Genomic DNA, 16,690 nt, shown 5'->3' with positions numbered 1-16,690 from the left:
AGAGGTCCCTACTCTCTAAGACAAAGCTGAAAATTAAAGTTCACAGAGTACAAGATGCTGTAAAGACATTGCTAAGCCACAGAGAGGTGTCAACAGTGACCGCTATTCCAATATCTATGGCCCCATAGAGCAATCTCAGCAAGATCAGAGCATAATTCAGGCCGGGCTATCTGTACTGGAGCCTGTGTTTAACCTGTACCATACCTACTGATCAAAGGCATGCAGAGACAATGTGCTCTGCACACATACAGAGAGATTTACACAGCAGGTGTTAAGAAAGATAGAGGAAAGGCAGATCCATGGTGAGATTCATATAGTGGCAAGAAAAGCCTAGCGTACACTACACGACTCAAGCTAGTCTCCTTTAATGTTTTGAGTCGGTGACTAGCCGGCGACTGGTCCGTGACGAGAAGTCTAAGATCCCACGACCGATGGTGATGTAATGTGTGCACTTCTGTGACATGCCCAGAAAAGGATTTAAAATCTGCTTGAAATCGGTCCGACGAGTCGTCAGGTATGCAAACCGTCCCGACAAGCGAGAGACATTTGAAGTGATCAAATGAGATGATAAGGTCTACTTGTGATCGGATCAGCCAAAACTCATCTCCAATACCTGGTGTAAAAGCTTGTGTTTCTTGTGCAGGTGCATGTGTACATTACGTGAAAGCAGATGTACAAGCTGATCCAAAATGCTGCGTTTGTATGTGTGGGACCATAGAGTTGGACAAGTCTCTTCATTCTAAGAAATACAAATATAGTAACAAACTCACAGTCAACAAACATTCAAAAATGAACATAAATATTGTTATTGAGAGAGAGAGAGAGAGAGAGAGAGAGAGAGAGAGAGAGAGAGAGCGAGAGAGAGAGAGAGAGAGAGAGAGAGAGAGTCTAGTCCTAGTGAAGGTAAAGGGCTCCCAGTGTTAATCCTTCTCCAAACTCCAGAGAGGGGCGGGAACAGGATGTGTGAGTCAGCTGCTGTCCAGCTAAGACAAAAGGAAGCAGGGAAACACATTTCAGGCCAGTTAAGTGGAGGCTTCTCAAGCCTACTGTACACTACACGTCTCCTTTGATGTAGTGTTGTCACAGTACCAAAATTCCAGTAGTCGGTACCGATACCAGTGAAATTTCACGGTTCTCAATACCAATTTCGATACCCTGGCAAAATATGCTAATATTATAACGTGCTACTGAACACACCAGTTTAGTTATTTTTTATTATTATTTTTCAGAACTTTCCAGAACAATTTTTAAAGTTTAATTTAATTTCATCATCAAAATGGTCTAATCAATAAATTATTAATTTTAACTAATGAAAATAGAACTCTTCAACATGTCATTGCATTATTTTGCCAAACTTTTATTCAACAGCTGTCTTGCTTTTGATATTTTGATTATTATTATTATTACAATGAATATTACATTCATTGTTATTTACTATACAGTTGTAATATATTTTTATTCAATTTCTTACAATATCAGGCATCTAGATTTTATTTTGAATCGTTCATTTATGACGACGTGTGTTTTTTGCCGGATGCTTCATGATTTTAATTTGATTAATTTTCCATTTCAGTGTACAAGGAGTAACAGAGCACATGTTAAAAATAAGCCTGTGAGCATTTTAAAACAGTCGTATGTCAGACATACTGCACGCTGGTACCGGATAGAGTCAGTGCTCGGTACTACCACTACCGCAGAAACACTGGTATCGTTACATTTTTTTATTATAGTATCGACTTGGTACTTTTGACAACACTACTTTGATGTTTTGAGTTGGCAACTGGTCTGCGACAAGAAGTCACAGACCTCGCGACGAACAGTCGTGTATTGTGCGCACTACGACATATTTCAAATCAGCTAGATAGCTAGACATCTTGTCAGGTGTGCGCACTGTCCCGACGAGCGTAAGTCCGACAATGAGCCAGACCCAATGAAACCTATAGAGCGTGCAAGAACAGAGCAAGGCATTGGGAAGCAGGAGACAGAAAATATTAGAAAATAATATTAAAACATTACCCACATTTGCCTACCCGCTGTCTTGATTATTTTCATCTGTTTCCCTTAATTTGCTTCCTTTGAAAATTTGCGCAAATAAGCATAAAAACGGGCGTGAGCCATTCTTTCATTTTTGTTGAAAAAGGAGAGCAAGGTATTGGGTAGCAGGAGACAAAAATAATTAGAAAATAAAACATAACCCACATCTGCCCACCCACTGTTTTTATCATTTTCAGCAGTTTTTCTTCATTTTTTTCCTTAGCAAATGGTGCAAATAAGCACTAAAATGAGTGCAAGCCACTCTTTCATGTTTGTTGACGTAAATAATGAATAAACTGCATGAGTTTGTGAATGACATGTATAATTGTAAAAGATGCGTTTTGGTCGATCCATTTGAAACGGGATGACGATAAAGATAGCTGTAATTGGGTCCAAACTGTTTTGCGATTTTTCCACTTCAAACAAATTAAGACATTGTGCTCATATTACCACAGCAGTGAACTACTAAAACAATAGTTTAAACTTTGCTGATACGTGCTTATTAAAAGGGAAATAACTGGCGATCTGAAAATGTAAAAACCACTAAAATAAACACTAAAATAACTCAGAATTCTGCTCTAAACGTGATGTTTGCTAATAATTCAGAGAAACTGTGTGCCATTTTTTAGTACTTTCTCTTTTACTTTTTTGTGCTTTATTATCACTCAGTAATCCGTGTTTCCCACAGGAATGTGTGAGACTGTGTGTGGTGGGTTGACCTTGAAAATTGTGTACATTTTAAAGTTAAATGCATCAATCTGGTGCACTTTGAGAACAAAATTAAGAGGCTAGATCTATGAAGAAATGTGTGCTTTTGTAAACAATTTTGTGCTCTAGTAGAAATTTAATCAAACACACTGGTTGCAGGGCTCGAAATTAAGCACTGACATGTGCTTGTCCTCCGGTCAAGTAAACTGGTCATTCATTTGTCCGAGTAAAAAAGTTACTTGTCAGGAGAGAAAAAAGCACATTTGAAACACATTCTCAAGTAATATGTCAAAGTTTATGTTGTATATTTTTCTAAAATTATGACCAATAATTATGACCACTCAAGAGCAGTGAGTGGTTTTCTCATTGACTTGTTCTAGTTGTCTGATTATTATAATGACACACTAGACAGCAGCAGGTCTATTAGCTTACATTTATACTTACAATTACGACATTTTAATACAAATCTGCTTTTTTCTCCACTGTTTATGTTAACTTTAGACATCACTCTCTGTGTTTACATGAATACCTCACCAAGACGGACATTTTGGCGGAATATATTTGACCGTTCAGGTGCGCATTAGCATGAGCATTTTCACACACACGTGCGTGCATGTTCAGCGCACACACATAAGCCGCCTGTCAATCAAACAGGGCACAGCTGTTACTAGATCACTAGCGAATTATAAAATTACGTGCTCTGGATTATTTTCAGCAGAATAAGAATATGAACTTTCTAATAAGTGACACAGGCCTAGGCTATCACAAATATATACGGTTATTTATTTTTTTTGTTATTGATGTTTTAATCAGTCTGCTTGTATGATCGGGCAAGTAAAATTCTTTCACTTGCCCCTTCAAAAATCCACTAGTACTGGACAAGGACAAGCATTAATGTCGAGACATGGGTTGTATAGATATGAATGGTGATGACACGGCAAAAAAGTCACATGCACAAAGCATGGTAAACGAGACAGAGTTTAACTGACTAACTGGTAGTGAGTGATGCTTTGCCGAAGCAACGGTGCAAAACAAATCGTTCGAGATCTTTTATGTTATTATGAGAAGTGTACAAATATTTTCAGTTCAATATGAAACTGTGGCAGGACAAATTAGGGCTGCCACAGTCTAGGTAATTAATGGGAAACACTGCAGCAATGCACAGACGTTATGATTGATGTACGTTCTTTTGAAATCAAAGATTTTCCCTTCGAAATCCGATCACAAGTGATAAAAAGAGAAGACCAGGTGTAGCAGTGTTATGTCTCACTTGTACACTTGTGATCCAATCACTCAAAATGCATTTTAGTACCAGGGTCTTAGTTGAGGATGAATGGTCGTATAGTTGATACACCCAGTCTGCGATCAGTACTGTAGTGTGCGCACCAGCATGACGGAAAATAAGACTGGGAGTCACAGGGCACTGACTTCCCATCGAGTAGTGCGCGCTTGGCTTCAGTCTGCAACTCGTTCCAAATCAAGACCATAATCTCATGAGACAAGGCTCAGAAACTGGAGTGTGAGAAGATGACAACAGTAAAGAGAGTGTTCTTTGTTTCTTCAGGAACTGGCAGCCACTGCAAGCAGGATTCCTGTGCCAAACAGCATATTAAAACATCATGGTCCCATTCCTTCTTTTAAATAGCAGTTCAACCAGTATTTCCTTTCTTCAGAGAAGGGATTATTTTATCCACAAAGAAATATTTAAACCTATTTTTAAGATTTACACATTTTAATTTCATAACAAAAATTCCATTAAATTGAGTTGTATACTGTTTAACTGAATTAAATGAATAAAACTTAAAATATTTAGGTTTGTTAATATTAATTAAGGTTACTTAATTTAATTTGGAGGAATGAAGTTTTTTTTTTGAGTGTAGATGTGCATCAGTGCACCTGTTGCCAATCCATGCAATGTTATATATGGCATTTTCTTTCTTTAAATGTTGTGTTAAATGTTTAATAAATTAAGTTAAAGAGATAGTTCATCCAAAACCAAGAATTCTGTCATCATTTACTCACTCCATGTTAAGCAGAATTTTAGCATCAATCACCATTCACTTTTATTGCATGGAAAAAAAGAGCAGTGTCAACATTCTTCAAAATGCCTTCATGTTCCACAGAAGAAATTTACAGTAAATGGGTTTTAAACAACATACAGTTGAGAAAAAGATATGAGTCTTAATTTGAGTGAACTAATGGCAAACAGAGAAAGAAAATATCAAAATTCATCAAATATTAAAACTACACAGTCCTAAACCTCAATACAGACTGAGAGGATGATGTGTGAAACCCAGGCTCAGCACAGTAAGGTCTCAAAGTCCTCTGCAGTCTGGGCCACAACACCACTGGGAAAGGCACAAGGGAGGAGAGGGGTGGGAGGGATGAGTGTAGGTTTACTGCAGTACACACAATGGCAGCTGTGATTAATGTGGACTGCTGGCAAAGTTCTGTGGGCTGTATAGGGGTAAGCCCTCACTTGCTAACATCTCTTGAGCTGGCTCGCAGTAGAGAGGCTGAAAAACAAGAAAGCATTCGGACTAATATATGCTCTGACCGAATGAGAGGGGTGTCCCAAAAAATAGGGAAAATAATCACTGTTCTAACTAGTTCTCAGACTTACTTGGGTTAGTTGTGGATTACTCAATTTAAGTCAATTTAAGTTCAAAATGAGCAATTCTATGGTTTGTGAACAAATCCCGTTAACCAGTGCATCACTTCTTGACATGATCTAAGGGTTCTCTGTAACAAGTTCTTAGTTCGGGGCAATGGAGGAGTCAGGAGACAACGAAGCAGGTTCAAGGTCAGTCCTTTTATTTGGAACCACACAATCGACGGTAACCGTCAATAATAGAGAAAACGTAAATAAATGAAAAACACAACATAACACAATCTCTCTCTTTCTCTGGGTACGGGCTGTCGTGTTTGACAAACCCCTCTCTGATGCTTCGGCGTCCTTTTAAGCCTTCCTCCACTATAACTATGAGCCAGGTGACGAGCCTTACCGCTCTCCCTCTCCCGCAGACCGACACATGACCACGCCCCCCATGCCACAGGTACGGTATCATATTATTGCCATCACAGTATGTTGCCATTAGCAAAAGTCTATGAGATGTGACAGTTTTGAGATGAAATCAATGACAATATGAAAATAAAATAAAAAAACCTCTGGATTTGGCCGTGTGTGATCTTTAAAGAGCAGAAGGTTGTAATTTTATTAAATAATATACAGTCACATGCACTGCACACTACAGATGAACAAGAGGTGCCGCTCTGTCATATGATTCCCACACAGACACACAAAGGGCGCACGCATGAGCACACATTCACACAAACGCAGCACACACTACAGGTGCTTAATTGTCATGCAGTGTGTTTAGAGTATAAATGGCTGTTAACACTTAAATGAACTCCTCGGGGGCAGCTTGGAGATTTCAGATCTAGAGTCGCGACGGGAGTATCCCAGCATTAACTGGAGGCCTGATATAAATAACTCGCCAAAACAGGAAGAACTCAAAGGCCTGTCAAAATAGAAGTCCCCCTAAAATGAAAGCTCTATTCAACTGGATGCGTGATATTGAAGACAGAAAGATATAACTATTGTATAAAAAGTCATATTTAAAAAGTAGCAACAATACTCATAACAACAATAATATAATATTAAATGGTTGTATTATTATTATTATCTGTAAGCAATACAGCCACAGGCAATCAGATTTTATTTCATTAATATTGTGAATCTCTGTTGTGCAGCATTTTATGTTATCAGATTTATTTAGTAAAACATAAATATTGTCACAGTCCTGTCACTCTGTCAGTCTGGGTTTTTGTCTGACAGGACCATGGCATTATCTTCCCATGTCTGTCTTGTGTTTTTGGTCAGACTTGTTTCATGTCTGGAGCATGGTGTCTGGATCCTGACCCTTCCGTCTGGTTCGGTTTTGGTGTCGGGATCCGGACACTCATGATCTATGTCTTGTCCTGTATTGGCACGAGTGCATTGCGCTTGTCAAAAACAGACACGCATTGCACTCTCTTTGTGCTGCGCGGCCAGGTCGCGAGCTGTCTTCTTGTTGTGCTGAGTCACTTCGGTCTGAGGTGTCGGGTGTGTATGTGGCCGAACTCTCGCACAGGTGTACTATCTTGTTTTTGTCACCTGTTGCGTGCATCACGTGGCATCTGCCTCGCGATGTACGCTCAGGTTTTGTTTAGTGTGAGAATGCGTGGCATTGCTTTGTTTGGCACTGCTACGCATTCTCTCATCTTGTTTGTCAGTTTGCATGGGCGTATATTGCCTTATTCTCTTGTCTTGTCTGTCGGTTAGCATGGGCGTATATTGCCTCATTGTCTTGGCGATGTGCGCTCATGCCATTCCGGTGTTTTGTTGTCTTATGAGAGCATGTGGCTTGTTTTGTTTCTGTATCGCCGCGTGTCTCTCTGTCTTACGTCATACCCTTGTTTGCTTATTATTAGTTTGTTTACCTCACCTGTCCCGTTATCCCGTTTGATTTCTCTACCTATTTTAGCCTCCTCATGTGTGCCGTCCAGTGCCAGTTTGTCTTGTTTCCAGTCATGTTTTCCAGTCTGTCCTGTGTGTTTGTTTGTTTATTCCAGTCAGTCTGTCTGTCGGCCGGTCTAGTTTCCTGTCCTGTTCATCCCTACCTGGTCCGGTCAGTCCTGTTTCCTGCTGCCTTTTTCCCCTACGGGGTAGTTTATGTTTGGTTTTTTCCCTCCTTGTGGGAGTTTTGGTTTGTTTTTGCCCTTTCTTTATGGAGTTTTGGTTTGTTTTTTTATACATCCACACTCATTTGAAAGGCATGCTCTAATATTGAAATTGTGGCTGATAGTGACTACATTTACATGAACTTAAGAATAAAAAAACCCAGTTAAAAAAGTAGAAAGTGTCATACTGAAGTTCATTGCGAGTAATAAAGCAGCTGACGGCAAGTTTTGAACTGGATTTGTTACCTGAGAAAAGATTTCTGCCTATTTTCAAGAAGCTGTTTTAATCATGGTGGTTAATACCAAAGACTGACTATTGTAAAACAAACACCACAGAATGTTTAACAACATCCTTAAATACGGTGATCATGAAGTGCAAAACAATACAAAATCTAAAAGCACAACTGCAAATCCAAAGACATAATAACAATTCAGAAACACATTAACAAATCATAACGCAACACCAAATCCACAAACAAAACAAGTTAGAAAACACAACAGCAAATCAGAACACGTAACGGCAAGACCGAAAACACAACAGCAATTCAGTCGAAATGAAAAGGGTAGGTACCATAGCTTCTCACCTGATTGGCTGTGTGGAGAATACCTAGTCCTTTCTTCAGGATTGGTTCACTGATTATATCAAAATCCATGCCAAAAGGTCAATGACTGAAAAACTAAATCATTTGAAGTGTTTTCTCTCTTGGGAAAACAGAAACAGGTAACTTTATAACACAGAGAGTAAAAACATTGAGTGGGAAATGTTAGTTTTAGGTACGATTTTCATCTATAGTCTCATGGTTCATGTGGTGTGTAAGGGACCCTCTTAAAGTCCACAAACTGCGCTAAAACGTTTGTGGCATCCAAAATCAGAATTATATAAAGGTTCCGGTTGCTGCCAATGGATAGATTTTCCAAGTATATCTAATTATATGAATACAGTATTCAATTATTTTAGAAAAAACACCACTAAAATTCATCAAGATTTAATTTTTACATTACAACGGTTGTAGCAGGCTGCCAGTGGTGTGAATGACTAACCTTTAAAAATATATATATATATATATTTATTATTATTATTTAAAAAAAATTACTGAATACTGTATATGTATAATTTCACATCCTGGGAAAATCTCACCTAGAGTAAATCAGCTAATAGCAGCCATCTACAACATTTACAATATGAAAATAATATCTTGGTAAAATTTCAGCAATTTCTTTTTCTAAAATAATTCAACACTGGCTTCAAATGTAGAAAGTGAGCCATCTTGCCAGCAGTCTATTTCAACTTTTAGAATGAGAAAAAGCTTTTTTAATAACAGTGTTTGTTATGTTAGAATATGCAAGTCAATTGAATGAACGCTTGGATACCGGCATTTTAGCGCAGTTTGTGGATTTTTATACGGTCCCTTACACACTACAGATGAACATCGTACGTAAAACTTTTCCTGCTTGATGTTTTTGCTCTCTGTGTTATAAAGTGTCCCATTACTACTTTAATGAGTGACAAACCACTCACAATTTTCAGTAACTGAGCATTTGGAATGAATTTTTAAATAATTGCGCAAGTGGGCAGAGAGCCAGTCCTGAAGAAAGGACTAGGTATTCTCTACACAGCCAATCGGGTGAGAAGCTATGGTACCTACCCTTTTCATTTCGACTGAATTGCTGTTGTGTTTTCGGTCTTGCCATTACATGTTCTGAATTGCTGTTGTGTTTTCGATCTTGCCGTTACGTGTTCTGAATTGCTGTTATGTTTTCTAACTTGTTGTTTTGTTTCTGGATTTGGTGTTGTGTTTTCTGATTTGCTCTTTTGTTTTCGGATTTGCCGTTGTGTTTTATGATTTGTTCATGTGTTTCTGAATTGTTATTATGTCTTTGGATCTGCTGTTGTGTTTTTAGATTTGTTGTTTTGTTTTGCACTTCACGGCTACCGTACTTAACCCTCTGATGCATGATGTCCAATAGGCAATAGCTAGTTAACAGATCTTAAAAAGCCTTTTGTAACTATTCAAGGTGTGATGTTACATCTAAACCACCTTTGACCCTTAAATGTCCTTTTTATTTTGTCATTTTCTTTTTTTTTTTCATGACTTTATGAATTTCTAAACATAAATTCAACATAGCTGATGAAACTGGCACCAAGTACATCTGAAATATTTACCATTAACTACAATCACAAAGGACAGATGTGTAACACTCAAAACATATCATTTTGGGGGGGGAAAAAGCACTGACAGGCTTGGGTGGGACAGCTGCAGACAGCCATTCCACTGAAAAGATTCCTGAGGGACAAGCTTAGTGGGAAGATATGGCTTGTGCAGTTTATTTTCAGAAGAATGAAAGCCCTAATCTGGCCCAGGGTGGCCAATCGCAGGAGGGATGCTGGATTGGGGTACAGTAATGACAAAATGAGCTATTCACTATATAATGATATCAGTGAGAAATGTGGTTAAGGGCTCACATGCCGTTTCCTTCAGGGATAGTTCACGCAACAATGAAAAAAAATCTCTCATCATTTACTCACCCTCATGCCATCTCAGATGTGTTTGAATTTTTTTCTTCTGTAGGACACAATCAAAGAGTTTTAGAAGAATATCTTAGCCATGTAGGTCCATACAATGCAAGTGAATAGTGGCCAGGCCTTTAAAGCCCCAAAAAGGAGATCAAGTCAGCATAAAGGTAATCCATAAGACTCCAGTGGTTTAATCAACGTATTCTGAAGCAATCCAGTTGGTTTTGAGTGAGAACAGACCAAAATGGTTCTCCTTTTTCACTGTACATCTTGCCATTGAAGTCTCTAGGCACCATCATAAATTTCAAGCTTGATTACACTTCCTAGTGCTTGACGCATGCGCAGAGCGCTAGATGGCACTACAGGAACTGTAATCGAGCTTGAAATCATGATCACCAAAGAGACTGCTGTACAGTGACATATATTTTTGTCTGTTCTCACTCAAAACCAATTGGATAGCTTCAGAAAACATGTATTTAACCACTGGAGTTTGATGGATTATATCTATGCTGACTTGATCTGCTTTTTGGAGCTACAAAGGCCTGGCCACCATTCACTTGATTTAATGAACCAATTTATGCCAATTTAGAATTCAGCAGTTTGGGAAACATTCAAAAGCAGTTGTTACACAAAAAAAAAAAAAAAAAAAAACTGCCAATACACAATGCATATTCTGGTCTAGTCTAAATTCAATGATGTATGTGCCATACTAAAGATTTTTGAAGAAAATTATGCAAGTGGCATAAAACAATTTGAGCAGAAAGGTTGTAGATGGGCACAGTCAATGGATACCAAATGGTGGGGTGCTTACATTCATAGTAAACAATGGTTTTGAATTTTAGGATGCTATATGTTGCCTGCATGCAGTGTCCAGTGCAATAATTTTGAAATCAAAGCAAAATACCTTTGATATAATGTTAAAAATTAGATAAAAAGATAATAATATATTCTTATGATGTTAAAGAAAAATGCTCATAAAACTACTCATACACTATACACTCACCGAGCACTTTATTAAGAACATCTGTAAACCTACTTATTCATGATTACCTAATCAGCCAATCTTGTGGCAGCAGTGCAATACATCAAATCAAGCAGATACGGGTCAGAAGTTTCAGTTAATTTTCACATCAAGCACAGGGCTCTACGCTAACATTTTTGTTAAGTGAAAATGTTTAGGGACACAGTTGGAGTTTTTTTTTTTTTTATGTGTGTGTGTAACTGTTAATGTATCACGACAGAGCATGCATATACACGAGTAGGCATTACAAATTACTACAGAATTCATAAAACTATTCTTGATATATGACAAAGTATACTTTCTTTGATAAACCTTTTTCAAGTTTTTTTTTATTTTTATTAACCTTACTGGTAGCATCAAACAACATCAGTCCTGACTGATCTCATTTAAAAGCCACTAATAAACAAATAGTATGTTGATGACTGCTGCGATTATACTGTTTTACTATTAACCACGACTATAAATGTCACGGTTAATTAAACCTTCAGAATTTAGAATCCACGGTTAAAAACCGTGAAATGCGGGGGGAGCCTAGGTAACTCAGTAAGTAAAGACGCTGACTACCACACCTGGAGTCATAAGTTCAAATCCAGGGCATGCTGAGTGACTCCAGTCAGGCTTCCTAAGCAACCAATTTGCCCGGTTGCTAGAGAGGGTAGAGTCACGTTGGGTTCACCTCCTCGTGGTCACCATAATGTGGTTCTCGCTCTCTGCGCGGTGAGTCGTGTGGATGCCGTGGAGAGTAACGTGAAGCCTCCACACGCGCTAGCTTGTGAAGCTCAACAAGCCACGTGATAAAATGCGTGGATTGACGGTCTCAGACGCGGAGGCAACTGAGATTCATCTTCTGCCACCCAGATTGAGGCGAGTCACTACACCACCATGAGGACTTGGAGAGCATTGGGAATTGGACATTCCAAATATATACTCCAAAATATAACAGATGAATTTGATCTAACAGACTCATATCCACCAAAAAATGTGTCTGTTTGGGCATTTAAATTAGGGGTGAGCCAATTGATCAGCCACCGATCTAAATCAGCCGATCTTCGTCTTAAGTTTGTGATTCATGCCTAGAATCTGGGCCAATCTTTTTTGCAGCATGCAGGGAATCACACATACACTGTTACTCTAATGAATGAGTGCTTTCTCAGCACTTGATGCAGGACAGAGTGGCCTCTGCAGGGTGAATTGTTGGCAATTCTAGGCCTTCACGAATTTAAACTTTCAGACATAAAGACATGAATATGCAGGTTTGTTTTTAAAAATGTGTAAGAATTACATGTGTATGAATATTAAGTTGCCCATTTTCTAGTCATTACGGTAGTAATTCTGACTTGCTGCACTGTGAGCACGGAGAGGATAAAGAGACTGCAAATGGGTATAAAGATGAATTAAACAACAAATAAACATGGGTATAAAAATCTGAGTATATGTGATGTAACGCGAGTCGTGACAATCAGACGTTGTGTTGAGCGATAGAGACTGTTTGAGTGATCATGAGCACTTTCAGCTTCAGCAATCTAACATGCGCGCTCTCCAGGTGCTCTCAATATCTCATCAGTCACTCATCTCAACACTATTCTGTGAGGATCATCCATGGTCATGAGAAATGCAAAACATTACACAAAAGTATAATGATGGATAAAAATAATATGATGATTTTAATATTGATAAATTTGAATATTATCTGATATTTTGAAATGCGCATTGCCTCCCATAAATGGTCTCATTTTAAAGCGTGAACATTATAACAATGTATGCAGTTTTAACAGGCTTTTTTTTTTGTAGTATTATGTGGTTATGATGTTGTAGAATTGCCATGAATTTTTAAAGAGCACCTATTATGGTTTTTCAAACATTACCTTTCATGTAGTGTGTTATATACCTGTTTGTGAATGTAAAAAAAAAAGTCTGCAAAGTTTCAAAAATCAAAGTGCATGACAAATGGATTTATTGACTCCCAAAAGAAAGAACCAATTCTGAACACCTGAAACAAGTCATTAGTAATTCTAGACTTACTGTCTGTTAGTAATTACTAACCTACGTAATTTGGTAACAAAAAACCCACCTCTGGTCTTCATTGGCTGCTCGCAAACAGCTTTGACCTGCCCTCAAACACTAAACTAAGCGATAGACCAATCACAACAAACTGGGACATCTGACCAATCAGAGCAGAGCAATTCAGAGGCTCTCTGAAAGGAGGAGTTTAGAATGAATCCTTTAGAACAGATCACTGAACGAGTTGTTTGAGACACTGGGGAAAAAAAGGTAATGCTGCAATTTAAATTATGAGCAAATTAAAGTGGTTTTTGACCTTGGATGCATGTAAATCTATTTATTGTATAGATTTTACTTATATCACGTTAAGTTAGAAGATGCCACCAATATGCTGTTTTACTGGTCACACATTTTAATGATCTTTGACTCAACATTTTTCTCAGAATCTTGCGCTTGAGTGTAAGGATTTTAAGACATTCGTCAATCTGTAATTTTTCACAACACTGTCTGTAATTTTGACAGATAAAAACAAGAAAGAAACCATCTTGCTGTATCTTCATCGAGCACTCGAAGCCATGTGGTTAGAGTGATAAAACAGCACTTTTAATGCAAAAATAACTAACGCGCCTATTTAAAAAGCACTTTGTTATTGAGGTAAGATACATTAGGACGTTTTTATCCTGATGGTAGTGTCAGAGCGAGACAAAGGGACCCAAAAGCAGAGGAACAGTTCAAAGGATTTATTCACAATAAATGTCAACATAAACTGTGCTGGCGAAGTATAAGAATCCCAGCACCGGCTGCAGTAGCGAGAGGAGAAGTACGAGTCCTTGCGCACTGTGGACATGCAGAGGGCAGATAGGAAGAGTGTGTTCGTAGACAGGTGTATGCGTTGTGGAAGTCAGGAGCAGATCCGTAGGAAGTGTCTGTGGAAGCGTAGTGAGTTGCAGAGAACAAAGCCCAGACGATTAGGAGGCAGTCGTATTCCCTGACGAGGAATCATCCACTGGCGATTCGTGGGCGGGGAGAACAGGCGTACAGCAAGCTGGAAGGTAACCACACTCCCGACATGCGGGAAGAGACAGGCAACCAAACAGATACTCGAGACAGCACCAACTAGACAAAGAGAGCAAGGTTAGTTGCTTGACACCACACAATAATCTAACAAAGACAGTGAGAACACACAGGGATTAAGTATGGAGTGAATTAGAGTGGAACATGTGTTGCTAGCACGCTAATAAGTAGCATGATCAGCGTTTCCCCTGGAACAATCAATGTTTCCCCCTGTGAACTCACCAGCAAACTCACCTGAGCCGTGACAGGTAGGCTGCAACAACAAGTTCATCACCACATTAGATCAGCTGTCACTCGCACTGGTGCAGCCAAAACGTTTTCCATAATTTGCAAGTAGTAATTTTCACTAGCACATGCGAGTGAATCGCTGGCACTGTGGAGCCCTGAACCATCAGAATGGGTAAAAAATGTGATCTTAGTGATTTCAACCGTGGCATGTTGGTGCCAGATGGGCTGGTTTCAGTAATTCTGTAACTCCTGATCTCCTGGAATTTTCACACGCAACAGTCTCTAGTTTACTCAGAATGGTGCCAAAAAAAAACAAAAAAGCATTGAGTGGCAGTGCTGTGGACAGAAATGCCTTGTTGACAAGAGAGGTGAAAAGAGAAGGGCCAGACTGGTTTGAGCTGACAGAAAGGCTACGGTAACTCAGATAACCCCTCACAATTGTAGTGAGCAGAATAGCATCTCAGAATGCACAACATGTCAAACCTTGAGACGGATGGGCTACAACAGCAGAAGACCATGTTAGGCACTTTATTAGTTCTTAATAAAGTTTTCGTGAGTGTATATTCTTAGCCTAGGTATATATATATATATATTTACATTACATTACCGTCTACATTTTGGATTATCATCTGTATTGCGGTTATACAAAACCACCACCGCATGCAAGAAATGTGCACTACATTCTATTCACATTACATGTACGTGGTACACATTCTGTCAGAGAAATGTAGGAGGAAGGCAGAGCATCTTTATGTGAGACTGAGAGAATTGAAGAAACAGGGTTTTTCAGGTGCTGACCATGTTTTGGCGGCCACCCAAGCTAAATTTCGGGCCACCGAAGCAAATTCAAAAACATTAAACTCGCGTTCTGAATATGCTTCTCATCAGACAGTGGTTCACGTGATTTTCGCGTGCACCATATATCTGAAGCATGAAAGTAAAGCAGGCTTCCAGATTGGGCTCCACAGACACTTGCACTACTCAACCTGGTTTCTCTCTATAGTGGCACAAACTTCAATTCTTGCGTGACCCATCTGAATTCTACGGAGATTTGAGTTTTATTTATCTTAAAGCACTATGGAGGAAGTCAAACATCTCAAACGGCAAGAGAGCCTGACAAGTTAACCAACACTGACGAGGAAAACAGCTAAAACAATGTGTCATGCACCAACATTTGTATCATCTGTCATGTAGATTTTTTTAAACTACACAGTCACCCTTAATAAAATTCAGTTCGAATGATGTTAGATATTACAAAACAAACTGGCTTTGCTTTCAGATATTCAAATATTGTCTACAGAGATGACTTAAACCATTAGGTTTTACAATAATAATACTAGTCATAGTATTATGAATAAAGAGAATATTTATATAAGGAGGAAGTAGTTTTCATTTACAAAATATTTAAATGACTGGATTTTTCAAAAATAGGCATTACAATATGGCTATTTTATATATATATATAAAGTTAGAAGTTTAAATACACTTAGACTGAAGTCATTAAAACACTTTTTAACCACTCCACAGATTTAATATTAGCAAACGATAGTTTTGGCAAGTCGTTTAGGACATCTACTTTGTGCATGACACAAGTAATGTTTCCAGCAATTGTTTACAAACAGATTGTTTCATGTTTAATTGACTATATCACAATTCCAGTGGGTCAGAAGTTTACATAAACATTAACTGTGCCTTTAAGCAGCTTGGAAAATTCCAGAAAATGATGTCAAGCCTTTAGAAAATTAGCCAATTAGTTTCTGATAGGAGACGTACTGAATTGGAGGTGTACCTTTGGATGTATTTTAAGGCCTACCTTCAAACTCAGTGCCTCTTTGCTTGAAATCATGGGAAATTCTAAAGAAATCAGCCAAGATCTCAGAAAACAAATTGTGGACCTCCACAAGTCTGGTTCATCTTTGGGAGCAATTTCTAAATGCCTAAAGGTACCACGTTCATCTGTACAAACAATAGTACACAAGTATAAACACAATGAGACCACGCAGCCATCATACCGCTGTGGAAGGAGATGCATTTGGTCTCCTAGAGGTGAACGTAGTTTGGTGCCAAAAGTGCAAATCAATCCCAGAACAACAGCAAAGGACCTTGTGAAGATGTTGGAGGAAACAGGTAGACAAGTATCTATATCCACAGTAAAACGAGTCCTATATCGGCATAATCTGAAAGCTGCTCAGCAAGGATGAAGCCACTGCTCCAAAACCGCCATAAAAATCCAGACTACAGTTTGCAAGTGCACATGGGGACAAAGATCTTACTATTTGGAGAAATTTCCTCTGGTCTAATGAAACAAAAATTGAACTTTTTGGCCATAATAACCATCATTATGTTTGGAGGAAAAAGGGTGATGCTTGCAAGCCGAAGAACACCAT

General features: G+C 38.6%; 2 protein-coding genes across 3 annotated transcripts in view; one reads left to right on the top strand and one right to left on the bottom strand.

Annotated features, from left to right (window-relative positions):
* The window catches only part of abcf2b (ATP-binding cassette, sub-family F (GCN20), member 2b), a 306,662-nt gene that overhangs the window by 243,730 nt on the left and 46,242 nt on the right, over positions 1-16,690 (top strand). The window lies entirely within an intron of this gene.
* Positions 1-16,690, bottom strand: part of scrib (scribble planar cell polarity protein) — a 139,797-nt gene that overhangs the window by 112,880 nt on the left and 10,227 nt on the right. The gene's annotated exons all lie outside the window — the stretch shown is intronic.

The sequence above is a fragment of the Myxocyprinus asiaticus genome, chromosome 1 (genome assembly GCF_019703515.2).
Source record: "Myxocyprinus asiaticus isolate MX2 ecotype Aquarium Trade chromosome 1, UBuf_Myxa_2, whole genome shotgun sequence".
Taxonomy (NCBI): Eukaryota; Metazoa; Chordata; class Actinopteri; order Cypriniformes; family Catostomidae; genus Myxocyprinus; species Myxocyprinus asiaticus.
Note: the sequence above shows the minus strand (reverse complement) of the source record. Positions and strands in the feature narration are given on the sequence as shown.